This window comes from Struthio camelus, chromosome 3 (genome assembly GCF_040807025.1).
Source record: "Struthio camelus isolate bStrCam1 chromosome 3, bStrCam1.hap1, whole genome shotgun sequence".
NCBI lineage: Eukaryota > Metazoa > Chordata > Aves > Struthioniformes > Struthionidae > Struthio > Struthio camelus.
The window spans coordinates 92,433,702-92,449,890 of record NC_090944.1 but is presented as its reverse complement, the minus strand read 5'-3'; positions in this window follow the sequence as shown (position 1 = coordinate 92,449,890).

Genomic DNA, 16,189 nt, shown 5'->3' with positions numbered 1-16,189 from the left:
TCTAAGAAATTTTGAATCCATAGGCAAATTTCAATCAATTTTGGCAGAGGGGTAGAGGTCTTTTACATAAACTTCTCACAAGATTTATGAAAGGCTTCATGAGGTAAGAGTCCCTGTTAAGGCCCACTAAAGAAAAATCCTGCTGTGTGGAGTGTCTCAGTCATTATCACACATCAAAGAATCCAAACAGGTGCTCAGCCTCCGTACACAACCCATAGGAAACTATATCTGCATGCTTTCACTCTTCACGGAGCTGGTCAGTCTACTTTACTATATACTTGCACTGCAGGTCTGTCAACAAACTTCACCTAAGAGGAAAAACCCAAAGAGTCAGCCACTGCATAAACATGTAGTGAGAAAAGATATCTGGTGTGAAATGCTTCAGATTCACTTAAATAAGAAGTCAGCACATTTTACAGATGGAGATTTTCCAGCCTCACAAGTGGACCTGTGCTACCAGAATCTCATGTTTCTTAACTCCAGGCCCAAGAAGTCTACAAAATCTTCAGTTTTTCTTTTGCAGAGTTGCCTGGTCTGTGTTGAACTGAGCTGCACTCCACTCCAAAAGAGTGGTTATCTACACCCACTACAGTCCCCCTACAGTCCCCTTCAGCCTCTTACCCGGCGCAGACTTCTCAGAAGGCAACAGCAGTAGAAGGCAAGCAAAGACATTTCAATTGGAAAAAAATTCAATCCAAAAACCTAAATGGTATTATTTTTTGAACAGCGTAGTGTTAGAGTCATTCTAGGCAACAAAGGCAGAGCCCTTGCTAGGAACCCTCAGTCAAAGACGCAGGAAAGGTATTGCATGGCTACGTGTCATCCGGAATTTTTTGATTTATTTAATATAGGCACAGCCTGTCTCAAATGCGCCAATAGATTTACTTTCCTTTCAGCTGTTCTTTCCTCTCCTAAATTTCAGACTCTCCGCCTTGTCCCACCCTCCCCAACTCCACCACGAAAAGGCACTTCTCTAATGAATTGTTTTACACGTTTTTATAACATTTAAATGAATCCAGGTGGGAGTTTTCAGAGAAGCCTAAGGTGGAAAGTCAACACCCCATTTCCTTTTAGAAGCTTTGAAGATCCCATCTATTGGAGCTGGAGGGTTTTAAAAGTTGCCAAAAAAATATAAATAGTCTAACAATCTAGCTCTCTCAGTTTCACACCTAGCAAAGCTAGAGCTTAGAAGGCTCCTTTTCAGTACGTGAGTCCTTGACTGGATTCAGGAAGGTGACGGAGGACATATAGATGGCTACAGTCTGCCTGCGTATGGGTTTATATCCCATCACTTAAAGTTTCTGCCTATCAGAAAGATGGCCACTTTGTATGTTTGTTCTGCTCATGCCACAGGGAAAGTTGCAGCGCTGTGATGTTTGCTCGGCAGCCTGCGAAGCCAGCCACAACGTGGGACGTGGAGCCAGAAAGGAGACCTCTCTGACCTCTCTCAGAGAGGAAGCCCACCATCACCACCACATCCTTCACCCATCCTCACACTGGCATACCAAGTTGTCTTGACATCAGCAGTTGGGAGGCAGGACCTTCTTTCCGGCAAAAGTTAGTCATGGCCCTCACAGGCTTTGATCGGTGCTGGACTAGTGCTAGCGCTCTAATCTGGGTCACTTTGTCAGGCAGAGGTTTATTCCTCACCTCTTCTAGGGGTGCTACTGCCTGCAGAGACGCCTGCACATTTGGGTCTTCCATGGGGGTTCCCTGCAGCAGATGTTTGGTGGCTGCTGAGTGTTTTGTTGCTGGGCAGTTGGCTTTTTAAATGTGTCTTCTGCTGGAGATAGGTAAAGGAAATTATTTTCAGTGCCTGTAGTGTAGTGTACTCTCCCATTCTGAGTTAAGAACAGCAGATCAAGTTCATCCAGTTAAAGGCTCTGGCACAGGAAAAAGCAGGAGTGAGGAACACACCAGCACCCTTTACCTTACACCAAGAGATGTGAAGTAAAAATTCTTCTTTTGAAGTAAAATTTCTTCTCGTATGATCCTCAGATATAGCGAGGCACATCAGGAGGTATTTGTCTTCCTCTGAAAACTAACAGTACTAGTTTTTCACAGAAAGCACATATGTGACCCACTACTTTAGATTTCTACCAATATAAAAAAAGCTGCCTTACTCTCATGACAGCAAAAAAGTTAAGACTGAGATAGCAAAAACTCACATAGGATCAAGCTCTGCTACATGCTATAAAACTTCAAATCCTAAGAAAGGTACGTATTTTGCAGCATCAAAGCATTGCTCCTTTTCACAGGACAAAGTTATTTTTCTGAGAATAGCAGGTGCCAAGCTTTTTTTAAAATCTGGCCATAGATTATCCTTCTGCATATCTTTCTATCTGTCTGTCTACTGATCTATGTGGTACTAGTTATGTAGAACTAATCATATCTCCCCACCGAGACACCTGCAACCGTCTCAAGTACGAGTAAGTAACTTGAAACTCTTCAAAAAGATCAGAGCAACACATGCCTTTCCTTGGTTAGTAACACCAATTCCTCCCTGCAGATACAGCTATTGTGAGGCATAGCAGTGAACAGACACATCCAGAGGTTGCACTGTCAGTGTGAATCAGTAGTGAGTTAAATTAAGTAGATTAATTTTATTTTTTTCATGTTTCTCCGAAAGAACATAGAAAACAAAAACAACAGAGGCTCTTTACTGGACCAAACAGAACATGGATAAACTCAACTAGTCAATAGCTGTTTGGTCACCACAAGTAGAAATAAGTCATTCATAAGTAGAAACACAAACACAAGCATCATTTGTTTGTAAAATAGTTCATTTATCAAATTGTGGTGCAGGTACAGTGTGCCCGCATGAGTGCCAGCAGCACAGCTCCTCTAGTTTAGATCTGATGCAGCCCAAGGAAGTGGATGGACACTTTTGCGTGGTGTTTCATGAGCGTGGGTTGAGGCCCCAGGAAACCCAGGAAGACCCCAGGGGGTCCCAAGGGACTTATCAAGCTGCTCTCCTGCAGCCCCTTTGAAGTCAGAGTGGTACAGAGCCGTGGGGGCAGAGCGGGACCCTGTTAGTGAAACCTCCCTGACCACAGGAAATGTGTCACTGATCTCCGCACTGACCGAACTGGGGTGTAGAAGGCTGGATGAATGGGAGTACAAGCAGCAGATTTTCAGGATTCAAGGGGTGCAGGGGGTGGCTTCATCAAGTACCCTGAACCGAGTATTAAGCTGCAGCCCATTCCCACAACATTTCTTCCATGAAATGCGACCGCTGCTGCCTCTGCCCTCTCCCTAGGCAGGCAGCCCTGCCACCCAAGTCCCCTCTGATCCCTCCTGCGCCCCCTTCACCCAGCCCTGCCTACCCCCAAAGTGGAGTCATGGCTCTCCACTTCAGATTCTTCCTGGGGAAGAAGTACCTGGCTGCTGCATGTGATGCTCTGAGACTGGAGCAGATGACGACCAGAGCTCCTTTCTTTGGTTTAAAAGTCCCATTTTTCACATCCAGACAATGAAGTTCAGCACCCTACCCTTGCTACGGGTTCCTCAAAGCATCTTTTAAAAGCAGAATGACTTCTTTTAAAAGTAAAATAGGCATTTGGGTACCATTACGCTCACTTAGACTTTCAGGCACAGCAATTTGGCACCTGGGATCGGTCCTGGTTTGAAGATCGGGTCAACTGTTAGTTTCTCCTCTGATCAGTCTCTTTATATCAGTGGCAGTCAGCGATAGCTGCACTTATAATCTGAAACAAACTCCCACAGATTGCCAGGGAATTAATATCTTGGACTGCAAAAGTATATGGTGCCTTACTGAAAAGGCTGTCGGTGTAGGATCTCAGCAGCCTGTACAGGACTACGTCCTGAGCCATAGTATTATTTTCCCAACAAAAAAGAGAGTTCTCATGTGTCTTCCTTCCTTGAATAGTTTTCATGCCAGTAGCTGGATGATGCTCTGAGCAGGGTGAAGAGGCATAACTTGGTGCTCATCACATACAAGGTTAAGAGTTAGGTCCAGCAACCCTTGCAGCTTCCCCTGAACATGCTCGTGTAAAAGACTATAGGAAGGGCAGCTGGGAAGACTGAACAGAGGAAAATCTGTGGGAAATGCTCACATGCCATAGGTTGAGTAGACATGGATTTTGTATCAGTTGCACTTCTGGTCGCCTGTTTTGAGTCACACTAATGAAGGCTTGTTGATGATGATTGCTCGGTTTCATGCAGAGCCGCTCACACTCTGCAAGTGTTTATCTATTTCAGTTTAGAAATTGCTAAACTGAGAACTTCTGACCACAAGCTCTTTGTTATCTAGAACAAAACCAAAAGTCAGCAAAATCACATTCACTTGCTTGGTGCAGCTGCCCAGAAAAATCATCCTCAGACTGGGCTCAGTGTTTTATTAGATTATACCAATAATGAAATCCAGCCCCCTCTGCAGTGCCTGTGAGAAGGGATGACCAAGGTAGGAAAGCAAACCTCAGTGTCAGAGGCTTGCTGCCCTGGACTTACCTTGCCTTTGGAGAGATCGCAGAGCCTAATCCCCAGGTGAGCCTATCTCACCTGAAGATGGCAAAATCCTGGAGGAACATACAAGCACTGTAACCAAAGCAAAAGTCTCCTTACCAAGCCCAAATGGGCTCATCACCTGGGAATTTAGAGGCAGCCTGGTGCATAATAATATCTTTTCAGCCTGATTCACAAATAACAGCTTGCTATACGCCATAATTGGTGGGAGTGGTATAATTCTGTCCAACCTCTTTGATTGTTGTCTATAACCTATCATTCCCTCTGTTTTGTCTTGTGTGAACTTTTGCCAGTTAATCTGCATCCCAGCCCAAATCTCATGTAAACATTAGATCATCCTTTCTGTCACACCAGCAACACCAACTGTGGTGAAAACCACCTACCTAGTTTCATCCCTGTGCTGCAGACACCACCCTCAGTGTCTCTGGACTCACCCACAGGGACAGGACCACGCGAAGCCCCGAGGGCCTCCCACAGGAGAGAGGCAGAGGTGACCAGAGGTTTACTTTAACTGTAGTTTTAGGTTTCTTTGTGAGCTGTTTGCAGTGCCTTGCCCTGGCCTCTGTTATTCTCAGCATGCTGGACAAACTTTAATTTGGATTATCACTTATGCTTGCTGTCTCAGTATTCCCCCAAAAGCTACAAGTTTTTGTTCTGAGCAGAATGCTGCGTGTTTATGGTGATAAGTCACAAGACATTCGTATTGACAGATGCTTGTTGCTCAGGCTAGCAAATGATGGCTGAAAGCATATACAGTGTTTGGGCTATGATTTTTTTTAAGTCCCAACTCAAGACAATTTTTGCCTGTTTCAAAGCGCAGCTGAACTACCAGAGAGTTCCATGCTTGGCTTAAATGTATTTACTGTGAGATGTATCCTTACAGCTCCCATTTTTCTAAATTCTCTGACCTCGTTCATTTCCTTTGATTAACGAGCAAAGAGTTATTGAAACTCTATTGAAAGAGCCATTGGGGGGTAGGGGGGGTGTAAACGGAGTTCTTCAACGTTCTACCAAAACTTACTCCTCTTTCGAGGAGTAAGGCCTATTTCGAACAAAGTTACCCTGGAGACTCTTCCCATATAACCACAGGCTGGGTCTGCCAGTGCACTGCCCCAGCTGACCCGCTGCAAAGGCAGGGCCAGAGCGGAGAGCAACTGCGTGGCCAAAGGCTTCCAGCTTGTCACATCAGGAATTTCTTCAGCCAAACACATTTCTAGTCAGCATTGGAGAAGTAACAAAATACTGCGTCAGCATAGGGAATGTTTAAGTCTTCCACGAAGTTTGCTTACTTTTATGATTCTGGGAATAAAATGTGGGGGTTGATCTATTTCACTTTCAGTTTCTTCTTTTCCTTACTGCTGTTTTTTCTATCAGTTGTTCTTCTCTTAAACGCTATTGCAGGAGAGGCAAAGTTTCTCCATTAAAAATTCTTACTATTATTTCTGCAGCCTGACCAGATTCCTTTCTCTTTGTTACAGTGTGCCCCGCTAGGGACTAGGAGGATGAGCTTCAAGGCAGGCCCTGTGCTCCAAAAGCGTGGGGGTGTGCCCGTGCATGGGCTTGCATGTGTATATGTGCGCGTGTGTGTGCGCAGAAAGGGAATGAGAGACGGAGAGTATGCTTGTGTCCTCAGTTTAATTAGAAAATTTAATTGGATGGAGTTTGGGTCATTTTTTCCCCCCTTTCGAGCTGGCTGCAATAAACAGACTTTTCTCTTTCCCTTTCATCCTTCACTGGTTTGTAGTTCTGCATCTGCTCTGCTGGCATTGTCTCTGCTAACGGCCATACCGATCAGGAAGCTGGAGCCAGGAGGCAAATGAAGGGACTGCATTGATACCACTGATCACTGAGCCCCAAATAACTGGCAACTGTTTCTGTCTTTTACCTCTGGAGATGAGTTGAACAGATTGCGTAAAATTTGGTGGCTTCCAAAACAGAAAGGGGGGATGGGGAAAAGAAAGGGGGTATCTTACTACCCTGGCCCTCTCACTACCTGGTACCAAAGAGGTCTGCCGGAATAACGTTCTCGGTACAGGAAGCAAATGTGAAAAATTCGTGGAAGTGAGCAAATCCGCTGATTTCAGGGAATGTTTGTATAAAAGAGTGAGAGACTAAACACAGTGTACCCTTTTCTCTCTTTGTGGGTGGATATTACAGACTTAAATCCTACTGCAGAGCCCTCTGCCTCCTGTTTTTGGCTCTGCTGTGGCAAGAGAGCAAGCAAAGCCTTGCACCACATGCTCAAGGAAGTGCTCAGATCGGACATGGGGGACCCATTGCCAAGAACAGTGACTAACACTCAAGAAAGGCTGAGGATGCGGGACGCTTCTCAGATTCGGGGCTCTCTTTTCTTCAGCACCTTCTCATCTCACAGGATACGGGCCACAGTCATAAGGCAAGGTGGATATTTGTCATCTCTACCCAGAAAAAATGGCCTGGGGAAGCTGATTGGTGGTGTTTGGTCCCTCGCCCCAGCTTCAAAGCAAAATAATAAAGAGGTGGTATAACTGGGCAAGACTGTATTGAGGTTTTTCCTACCTGGCCATATTTTAAGCCACATCCCAACGGCTGCGAGCTCACCTTTTGCTAATGAACACCCAGACGGCGTTTTGTGGTCATGGCAGGGATGTGGGGAGCTCTGCAACATGCACCGAGAAGACAGTCCTCAGCACAGCAGCTCCTCACATCTTCTGGTCCGTCATGGCAGCTCACCATCTGGAGAACTAATTCAGGACTGGGACAGTTTGAAACCCCAGAGCCAAGATTGTTGTCCCTCATCTGATCTGCTCCACCGTTCACAACCTCCCAGCATTTGGAGGTAGGATGATAGAGGTGCTTTCCTTTCTGCTCCCTCATGAGGTCTTGCCACCTTTGTGCACATTTGTCCTGATGTTCTCCAGATGTTTGGATATACAGGTAATTTACATGTCGGTGGATGTTTGCCCCTCCTGGCCTGGCCGTGAGGAGGATGTAAAGTAAGTAAACCTCAATTAGGAGACAAATTTTGATGCAGGCAGTTCCTTTCTCTGAATTTTAAGACAAAAGGGATGACATGGGCCACCACCATATCATCCTGCTGGTTCCTCAGGTGGATCAGGTTCAGACATAGGCATTATATAGTCCGCACATCCTATAATCTCTCTCTCCTTTTCTCTTTTTCTTCTCACTTGTCCCTCCCCCACAGACCACATTACAAAGTCAGGCCGGGATCAAATTCAGCTTACTTGAATGTATATCATTTCCAAGTTGAAGTCTAATCTGCAGCCTCGTCCCAGTGAGATACTCAATTTACCACTCCTGTAACTAAAGCTCATTGTTACGGCTATAATAATCAAATGTATCATTTTTCTAAAGGATACTCTGGTCAATGTTTTTCATTTTTCAGAAAGTTCTCTATAAAACTCTCTATTTGTTAGGTCACACTCAGGCTTCCTACTCCATTCAGTCATGCATTTTCTTTTTGTCTCCCATTCATTACGCCAATGTGGAGGCAAAAAAAAATGATATTTCCCCTTAGAAGAATCAAAACTGTTCATGTCTGTGAAAGAATAATAGCATGACCAGGGGACTACAGACCAATGTTATCCAGATCAGCACTTAAATGGAAATCACTCTGCATGAAAAATTCACGATGTCCTCTATCCTTTACATGTATAATGGGGACATCTGGTTACAGCAGACAGAATCGTTTTACGTGTGTATATATGTGAGACACAAACCTGTGTGCTTTCCATGTAATTCAGACAAGGAGTGACATTGCTTAAATTAGTTACTTCATAACTGTTTCGAGGATTCTGACATGCCTTCCTCTAACAAATGCAAGCCCCCAAAACTGGCATCATGAAAGATAGGATACTGGGTTCAATGGACCGTTGACAAGACCCAGTGATGCCTGGGGGTTATCTACGGCTATTTTTTAACTGTTTTTAAAAATAGTAACAGAATTGTTAGCCCATCCCCGTCTGTTCATTCCTCCCTCTTTGATCTGAGCCCCAGCAAGACTTCCATTTCCCTGCAATTCTTGGCATCCCCTGCCCAAAGGAAGAGGAGCACAGAGCCCTGCTAGTCTGGCCTGACACCGTGCTCTAGGTACTTTGCGCACAGTTTGCACACTGGTGCAAAAAGCAGTTTAGGCACTAGAAGCCTACTAGAGCAGCCAGTGGAAAAGAGGGGAAACCCAAGTGTGTCTTAAATCTCTGACTACCCTACTGAGGACCATGTATTTGGCCCCACCACCTTGACTGTTGTTCTGGAGGCTGACACCTCAGTACTTTCTTTCAAAGAGGTGAACCGGTCCCTTTTTGCCTTTAAACACAGCCGGAGGGCAAGAGGCAGCAGCCCAGTTGGCCTGGCATGGTGGACTTTGGACTGAAACTCTTCCTGGAAAGTGGGAAGCCTGACTTGGTTCCTCCCTCTGTCCCAAAGGATTTGACCCAGTGCCCCCACCAGCCTGGAGAGTGCCTTGAGGAAGGTGATGGGGAAAGGTGCCATCACCCAGAAGTAGGAAAGGTGGGCAGCTACGATGCTCTTTACTGTCAGGTGTGAATGTGGAGTGAAGGCAGAGGCCAGCATGAAGAGAAAAGCAATCCAAATGTTTTAAAGATACACATATGTAAAAGTGAACATACATCAGCCTGAGAGATTAAGACAAAACATACCGTACAGCCAGAGAAAAGACATGAACGGAAGCTATCCAAACTCAGCAATCCACAAATAGAAATGATAACACATGAAGCAAGATTGTCTCTCACTTTCTGGGAAAATTAGGTTGTATATTTACTGTTTGAGTTAATGATATATCAGCACATGTTTTTAATATCTATATATTTCGATGACTTGGATAAAATAATCAGAATAATAGATTAGCAAAGGAAGATTCTATACCATGTACTTATTTCCTAACAAATATGCACATGAGAACTACCTCACACATCATTCAGGCTATTCTGCTTCCCTCTCCGTTGCCATTAATATTGATTGGTGTTTAAGTGGGAGTCTCTGTCAGTACATTGTGCTAAAAGTCTAACATGACAGCCAGGGTTAGTGTAATTTCTATTTCTAACGTAGACCTTAATCTTTTTGCACTTACCGATTCCCCTAGTAGCTGCTATCTCTACAGGAGTACTGCCTCTGTCAAATGAAGATCTATGGCACAGTTTACATAAAGGGGAGAAGAAATTTATATAAAAAAGTTTAAAATTTTTCCCCATCACTCACACTATTTTAAACATTCAAATGAGGAAATTAACTGTTGAGTGGTACAGACTACATCTAATCTCATTAATCCAACAATAATTGAGGTACAGGACTTCCCCTGAGGCCATGGATTAATGACCAGCTAGGTGGAGCTGCTGACATGAAGCACAGCCAAGTGCTATTAACCCCAGCCAGGCATTATTTAATCCCAGAGGAAGTGTCCTGTGCAAAACTCATTACTGCTTGGGTGAGAGGAAGAGGGAGGAGAGGAGCATGTTGGCTGGGCGCACGGACGGCGGCCTTCCAAATGATCCGCATGGGGCATCCCACAGGATTGATTCCCTGCACATGGGCCAACTCCACTACCCCCTCACCTCCTGGCCTGCCATTCATTGCACGGCTTCTCCCCAAACCAGGCTGACCAGTAGACACACAATTAAAATGAATTAATGATCTGAAGCAGAAACTGTGTTTAATGAAGCCCCACTTAGACTTGTGCACTAATGCCAATGCTGTTTGCCGACAAATATTTACCAATCCTCTGTGCATGAAAGGCCTGGCCACCTGTTCTCCCCTCTCATTATTTTTCCTAAGTCTAAAGGTAGCACTGGCTGGGTAGACCTGCAACTTCCAAACCACCCAGGCCACTTGAAAGGCTCATCAACATCTATGACAGAGCTGAGCCAGACCTGCTAAACTCTATTTGTTTCAGTCGTCTTCTTTTTCGACTTCAGTCATTGTTCACTTCCTAGATGTAAACTGAAGTAAATACTGTGCCTATTTTAGCATAAGAGGCAATTTCCTGGCTAAAGGTTCCCACCAAAATACTTTCTGTCTGTCTGGTCAGAAATTGGAAATCCTTTAAGCTGCATATGTTGCTCTTGGCCTTTACAGTGTTCTCCAACAAAAACAGAAATAGGTGATAAATCATAGTATTCGTTGTAATAGCAATACTAGTAATAGTAATAGTTGTAGTAGATACAGTAGTCATAGCAGTAATAATTGTCATCATCATTGTAATAACAATAATAATAATGATTTAAGGATCTATTCCTGTTTTCATTGAACTTGATGGGAGTTTTGGAATTTACTTCAATGGGAACGGGGTCAGATCCTAAACAAGCAAGGGTTAGCACACAAAAAAAAAGGAGGCAGGATAGGATTAAGTCTCCCCCCGCCCCGGCTTTCCACTCCAAGTAAAAGAAAACCAGGAAAGATTACAAAGCTGTAAGGGAGACCGACAAGCAAGAGACAAGTGGAGGTTAAAAAGCAAAGAAAGCTGCATGATGTGCAGAGCCCATTTCCGCAGCAGCAAGGGAACGTCCACCCAAGCAGTCCCAGCAGGACCGCTCTGGCAAGTCATCACCTACCAGGGAGAGTAAGGGACTCCACACCTAGTTCCTCTGAAAGAGTAAAAACACGTCTCATGTTACACCTCTCTACTCAGTGGTTTCTGCTTTGTCTGATGCTGAGCTAAGATGTTAGGTCCTTCTATGTGCTCAGCCTGCCCACCCGTCCTGACTCGTGAATGCTGAAAGCTCTGGGATCCAGAGGAGGAGATGATGTTCCCGTGCAGGCAGGTGACTCCTCTCCTTTGGCACAAGGGCTGGAGCTTCTCATACACAGAGGGACACTTTAGCAGGCACACCTGGGTGAGCAACTGCAGCTTGGCCTTTCAAGTGACACCTACCATGCCAGCAAAGTCGGAGCTAACAGCAGCCAGAGCTGTGCCACGTTGTACACTGCATGAGCCCAGAAAGAAGGGCCCTGTCCTGCAGCCCTGACTCACCCCTGCACTGTGCTCAGCACAAGTTCAGGGGAGCTATTCATGTAAATAAGACCCAAGTGGGAGAGGCTGAATAATGCACTCCTACTGAGAGAAGGAAGAGTGTTTCTGAGAGCGAAATGCACTCAACTCCTTTTTTTCCATCTCTGCCTCCTCTGATCCTGCCATCAGCCACAAAACATTCTGTTTCACATCCGTATTTTTCTGGGAATGGCATGACACAAAGCAAAGCCCCACGGTATTACAAGGTCACAAAAAAAAAAAAAAAGCAACTGCCTGCTTGTTCCTCCATCTAACCATAGCCAAACATTAACAACTGATTGTTCCTTTGTAGATAGTTGGCTCCTTCCAGTCCTGACATGTGCAATTGCTTTCTGGTCTCCCACCCGACAAAGCACAGTATGAAAGGATGTACACATGAAAGCTAGGGTAAATTCAAAAACATCGGTCCCAGGCTGCAAGGGACTGAATTCAATATCAGCAAAACATACAGGAAAGGACAATGTATAATGGAAGTGGAGGGGGATGGAAGGGGAGTGTGCAGGGGGAGGGGATAACGTAAACATTCACGCATGAAAATATTATGTGATTCTTGCTGCACAGTGACTAGAATTAAAAGTGTTTATGTGGTCATTTCCATTTCTTTTCCCAAGAGGGTGCTGGGACTGGCATGGCTGTCAGAGGAGTGTGAGAAGATGCCAGCACAGGCAAGCAGTTTCCAAGGCAGAACTAGAGCAATGCCTGATATTGTATTAATGTGAGTGCTGGCCATCTGGCCGTTAGGGACAAGCTGCTGCCAGGGTGTCTCTCTTTTTCCATCTCATTTCAGAAGCTCTGGAGCCTGGGACTGAGACCCCTAGGGAGATTCTGGCTAAAGATCATTCCAGCATCCACTCAGATGTTGCAGAGAAAGGGCCAGAGAGCTGATAAGGCAGGAGAATGTGCTCACACCCACACAGAAAAAACAACGGAGAATAACACTGAAGGGGGGGGGGGCACGAGAGACAGAAAGAAAATGAGAGCAGATGAACAAGGGAATGGTTTAAATAAATAAGAGGGAGGAAGCAGGCAAAGAAAAAGACAAACAAGAGACAGCACATGACTCAAAGGAACAAGGAGACTTAAAACAAGGAGAGAGGAACAGAGAAGAAAAGGACTAAAAATGGTTCAATAAGGAGAAATGGCTAATAATAGAGAGGCAGGGGTCATGAAAGGACCACTAGCACAATGCACTTTTTTGGATTTTTAACAGCTCAGGGCTAAACTAAGATGGCTTTCAGTTAGCCCTCTTGAATAGTACCTTGTCCCAGGAGCCCACTGAGGTCAAAACTCAGCGTAAGGGATTAGGGAGCGTGAGCGAAGGTGTCAGAACTTTGCCTTGTCAAAATAAATATTCTTCCTTATGCTTATTTGTCTACTTTTTAATGGTCATCAAAGATGCTTAGAATAATCCTCTGGGAGCCTTTTCAGTGTATAGAAAGCTGAGTGCAAAGTTGATAGTCACCGTTTTATATCAATATGGAAGAACACACTTCCTAGAAACGTTATGGCTTTACAAGATCACTGATAAGTTAGAATACTGGAAGGAAGAAACGAGGACACCCAATTCTTCTGTAAAGGAAAACAAAACATTTACCTACAGAATAAATCTTGGCTAATGAATGAGGAAGTAGCATGGAAGAGAGAGTACTAAAATGACAGCCTGTGAAGTCTCGCTTCCTGCAAAAGTTGCTCAAAAACTAGCATTATAGTGTGATTTCCTGTGTACATTACTGAAAAGTAGATATTATATGTTATTGTTGTTTCTCTTGTTTTCATTATTATAGCATTGTTTTTGAATCCACATCCTCAAAGAGGATCTGCAAACGGATCTTGAAGCCCAAAAACAGGATTCCTCCTGAGATGTCCCATGCTTTCTCGTTTTACCTAAAGCCTGTGTGCTGACACTTAAGAACTGTTCTTCAAGGAGGTGCTTCTGGTATGAAAATCTGTATATCGACTCCACACTTCAGAGCTTAAGTCCGTCACCAGATCGGGTCAAAGTAGGGGGGCCAGTTTGAACTGTACTCCACCACAGAGGAAGTTCACCTCCACGTGGTAAACCTGGCATGGATTTCACAGCTAGGACTTATCACTAGCTTCAAATGTTATGGATTACAAGAGCCTTTCCACAACGGGATCTACTGAGCTTTACCTTTCACATGAGCAACAGGTAAACTTCTGCCACATGGAACAGGACTGATTCTCACTAAAATCAGTACAGCAGGGCAAAGAACTCCCTGAGCAATCACTTCAGAAAAATCAATTATTGTCAGCTTTTTGGGGGTGGAGTAGGGGTAGCTCTGTTTATGTCCACAGCATTCACTGAATTTAGAGCAGCAGAAATATTAGCTATCCATTGTTATTTATATCCAAATCCAGTTCAGAACTGGCATGGTGTTACCCTGGAATTAAACTAGTATCTAGGTTTAGTTCTTCCAAACCCTCTCATATAAATGACTCCTATTCACCAGAAAAACCCGTTTAAGTCAACATCTTTACTTGTCTAATTTCCTCTTAGACAAGTGTCATAGGAGCGTGTCCTTAATGAATAAGAGAATGTTCTGCTTTTTTGAAGTTTAGGAAATTTTTTTTTTACACTCCATTAGTTATTCCTAGAAAGGTTTTTAGCAATTTCTAAAAGCAGCATTGCCCTGACTCTTCTCCAGCAGCGTTACTGTCTTTCCCCAGCGTGCACTAGGCTGTGCAAGAGAATGCCGAAGGATCACAAAGCTGGGGCAGACAGCAGGATGGATTGTCTGTCAAAGGAGCCAAGAGCTCCCATCCCAAGGGAGACGGTTTGGAGAAAGGCAGCCTCACAAATCCCAAACAATGCAGAGGAGGGGCACCAGGACGGCAAGAAACCTGCCTGTGTACGCGGAGCACAGCTGTGTGCTGTATGACAGAGTGAAGCTGAGGGGTTTGCAGTGAAACCATGTTGCACTGTACTTTAATTCTAACAATTAATTGCACTCATTTTTAAAAAGATGTTCCAGCTATCAAAACAGAGATTTCCGTGAAAAAAAAAAAAAAAAAAAAAGCTACAGGAAAGGTATTGACCATTGCATTAATTCCGAAATAAATGTTCCCTTAACTTTAGAGTCCCTTTGCAGGAGGACAACATTAGGTGAGTCATTAGGTGAGTTACCACAGAGATGATCATAGTATACAGTCTTTAATAGACAAGAAAAATGAAAAACTTCAGAGACATTGAAACTAACTAAAACTAACTGGAGTAAAACCGATCCAAATGGTTTAACCCTCCTGGAGTATATTTAATGCTGAAAAGAGCATTAGACCCCTTTCCTTTTTATTAGCCATAGTGAAATTGGTAACATTCAGAAGAACTTCTTTCTTTTTTAAATGTCTATAATTTCTTCAGTGAAAAAATGTCCTGGTCAGGACCAAGCATATTGTAGCAAGACATGTGATAGGAAAAAGAAAAATCTTAGATCTGCCGTAAAGGGAAGCAAAAAATGGCATAAAAGCTCTTTCCATTTTTATTTTCTAAGGTTTAGTCTATCTTTCTTACGCTTCTCAAGCAAAACTGATGAAAACCTAGGAAAGTTGTTTCACTATAAAGGTGTGCAAATCAAAACTGCTTGTTTTGTAGAATTTGCAGTAGATACATTTTTGCACAATTTCCCAGGATAGTTTTCCCATTTTTTTCTCTACCAACCTTTTAACAAAGTTTTCAGATGAAGGTGCTTTCAAATCCCACACAGAAAGACTATTTGATGAAAAGTTAGTTACCAGTAAGAAAATCCACTGTGCTTGATTTTAAAAAATTCAATTATTATATTAAATATAAAAAAACTTGCAATCTTGCAAAATCAGGCTGTTTTGAAAATCATCTTCGTTTTTCTTCATTTTAAAAAGACTTTAAAAATAAAAATATCTAGCATAAGAGTTGGAATAACGTTTTTCTAAGAGCCGTAAAATAACTTTCTCAACTTCACCTTCAGGCAAGAACATCTAACATCTCCACTGTCACTGTGCCTGTTTCCTCTGCTGTCTGAAACGGCCATGGCTTAGGAAACAATGCCTTACGAGGGAGGAAAATGAGTTATTAACCAGGTGTGTTTGCTTGTATTCTCTCACTGTGCTAGATCACAGGGACCCAGTAAGTGGTTTCATTTATTGATGTCCAAGCGGGATGGGACAGAAGAAGAATTCTCAGTGCAGAAGGCCAAGGCAAAGGCTGCTGTCCCTAAAAGACTGCCACCCTCACACATGGCAATTAAGGAGGAATTAAACAGCACGAGGACCTTGTGCTGTACTCTATGCACAGGGCTGGATTTCACCTAGTGGAAACAGGCGGAAGATTGAAACTCAGGGGCAGCTGTAACAGGCAGGACAGAGGGAAGATGGTGGTGGCAGTCAGGAGGGGAGTGACATGGAGTGTCTGTATCAGGAGACCCACACCAGGACTAGCTAAAGAGGATACCAGAGCCCTTTTGGGACTCTGGATTACTCTGGCTGGACAAAACGAATCCAAAACCTGAGCATCTGCTGCTCAGTCGGGGTAAGGATGGGTATTTAAGGGGTTTCCTTCTCCCTGCAGAGTACACGGAAAAATACAATTTTATCCCCTTCTGAGAAGGCTGTAATTGTCTCTTCTTCCCACAGGACACAGAGGGGCAAGCACGCAGCTCAGTGCACCATCTGTCCTGCAGTAGGAGG